The 2,914-nt window shown below is 37.9% G+C and overlaps 1 non-coding gene across 1 annotated transcript; it reads left to right on the top strand.

The window, feature by feature from the left end:
* The first annotated feature begins 2,151 nt into the window (after positions 1-2,151).
* trnastop-uca lies at positions 2,152-2,238 on the top strand. Its single transcript has one exon. It is a non-coding gene; the product is annotated as a tRNA-Sec (tRNA).
* The last annotated feature ends 676 nt before the right edge of the window (positions 2,239-2,914 follow it).

The raw sequence follows: 2,914 nt of genomic DNA, 5'->3' as shown, positions 1-2,914 counted from the left end.
AGTAAAACTGTGATGTAACTTGTGGTGAGAAAGCCCCCTAAATGCAAGCAAACAAGTAACGACTCCATATTCAGTCCTTCGAGGTAAATAACTAGCGCACAGATAATCCTCCTGCTTATTTGTAAACTATGTACTGGTAATCTGATTATCTACCTCACAAGGACCAAACATGTAGTACAGCAGCTTCCATTTTCCTCTTAGCTCACAAAATAATAGAGATCACAGATTTTTGTATTTAAACGAAGAGGAACAAAAAAAAGGTTCATTCAGCAGATGCCCCCGCTCATTGCCCTCCTGTTGAACAAAAGCATATAGGGGCCATTTAATATAAATGAATGAAATGACAAAACTGAGCACAATACAGTCATTTTATAAACAGTAGAGCGGCCCATTAGCAATACACTCTTTGATGGCCAAACAGTGCCAGTGTCACCCCCCACACAGTGTTCTGAGGTATTCATGGATGTATATTCCATCATACATGTTTTGTGACGTGCTGCACCTGCCTACACGCCTATGACTACTGCAGCACCTGCTGGGTGTATATATTAGTGTGTATGTATCAGTGTATATATATCAGTGTATATTAGTGTGTATGTGTTAGTGTATATATTAGTGTGTATGTGTTAGTGTATATATTAGTGTGTATGTGTTAGTGTATATATTAGTGTGTATGTATCAGTGTATATATATACGTGTATATCAGTGTGTATGTATCAGTGTATATATTAGTGTGTATGTGTTAGTGTATATATTAGTGTGTATGTATCAGTGTATATATATCAGTGTATATTAGTGTGTATGTATCAGTGTATATATTAGTGTGTATGTATTAGTGTATATATATACGTGTATATTAGTGTGTATGTGTTAGTGTATATATTAGTGTGTATGTATTAGTGTATATATTAGTGTGTATGTGTTAGTGTATATATTAGTGTGTATGTGTTAGTGTATATATTAGTGTGTATGTATCAGTGTATATATATACGTGTATATCAGTGTGTATGTATCAGTGTATATATTAGTGTGTATGTGTTAGTGTATATATTAGTGTGTATGTATCAGTGTATATATATCAGTGTATATTAGTGTGTATGTATCAGTGTATATATTAGTGTGTATGTATTAGTGTATATATATACGTGTATATTAGTGTGTATGTGTTAGTGTATATATTAGTGTGTATGTATTAGTGTATATATTAGTATATATTTGAGTATATATTAGTGTGTGTGTTAGTGTATATATATCAGTGTATATATATCTGTATATTAGTGTATGTGTTAGTGTATATATTAGTGTGTATGTATTAGTGTATATATATCAGTGTATATATCAGTGTATATTTGAGTATATATTAGAGTATATATTAGTGTGTATGTGTTAGTGTATATATTAGTATATATTTGAGTATATATTTGAGTATATATTAGTGTGTATGTATCAGTGTATATATCAGTGTGTATATATTAGGGTGTAGCAGCAGGCAGTGTAGTACATAGCATATTCCTAGTAATCTCGGGGGTCCAAGAGATTTGCACGCAGCTATCCCCAGAGCCCCCCATGCTCCTCCCACGCAGCATCCTCTGTGCACACGTCACGCGTAGCCCCAGATACACACGGCTGCACCGAAGGATATTCATAGCACTGGCACCTAAAATAGACTCAGCACTGCTCCCCCATCCTTTTCTCCAGCAGGATATTTCCCGCGCTCCCTCTGACTCCTTCCCTCCTTACACTGATTTCTCACCCCCATTCTCCGTCACCTTCTCTGACGCTGAAAGTCTCTGACTCAGGCCGACCCCATTGTCACCTAAAAGAGCAGCCTGTGATGCGTTCCACATTCAATATCACACACACAGCAGCAGGCCCCTCCCCCGTCCCTCGCTTTTCCCGTGATTTCATTGAAAAGGTGAAGCCTATTGTTATGGAAGTACCGGCATGCCACGCGCACCTTTGTGGAATGCGATCTGGTATGATTTCCCTCGGTTTAGCGTGAGAATAGCAGGTGTTCGCCAAGCATGAAACCCTTATTTAAAAGAGAGAAGTATGTAGGTGATTGATACAAATAACAGTAAACAGTCGCCCAAATTTAAAATGTTCAGGCTGGAGGGGGTATAAAAGGGAACTAGAAGCCATTTGTTATTTGCCCGGATGACCCTCAGTGGTCTGGGGTGCAGGCTTCAAACCTGTAGCTGTCTAGCGACAGAGTGGTTCAATTCCACCTTTCGGGCGAATATTTAGTTTTTATTTTCGCACCTAGGGGGTTACTTATCAAAGTCCGATTTTATCTCAACATTTTCTTCTACAAAATCCGATCAAATCCGCTCAGGTATTTTACGCTTATTTATTATTACATTTTCCCGAAAATTTGCTTTGTGGGAAAATTTTTCACCTGAAAACTCTGATTTCGTATGCTTTTTTGCCCGAAAACTTCGGGGTATTGTACGAAACCCAGTGCACATCAAAAAATCATTGGGACTTCTCCCAATGGGACTTATATGCAACCTCGACAGGGAGGTTGCCAGATTTTCTAATTCGGACTTTTCCATCCTTGGGGTTTAATAAATTCCAAAAAATTTGGTATTTTTTAAAAGTCAGATTTTATTTAAAAAAAAAAAAAATCACACATTTTATGGGATTTTTGCATTCGGAGTTTAGTAAATAACCCCCATAGTACCATACAAAACAAATCTCAGTGGCAGCTTTATGATCCACCAATACATTGATTAAAGCACCCTCTCCATAGGTTTCCAGGTATAACACCTTGGGGCAAATTTACTAACCTGCAAAAATTCGCCAGCGACGGCTTCGCTCACAGCGCAACAGACGTAGATTCGCCAGGACAATGCTAATTCACTAAAATCTGAAGTTGCGTCCAGGGCGCCGAACGATGGCAAAGTTGCGCTAG

The sequence above is a fragment of the Xenopus laevis genome, chromosome 8S (genome assembly GCF_017654675.1).
Source record: "Xenopus laevis strain J_2021 chromosome 8S, Xenopus_laevis_v10.1, whole genome shotgun sequence".
Lineage (NCBI taxonomy): Eukaryota > Metazoa > Chordata > Amphibia > Anura > Pipidae > Xenopus > Xenopus laevis.
Note: the sequence above shows the minus strand (reverse complement) of the source record. Positions and strands in the feature narration are given on the sequence as shown.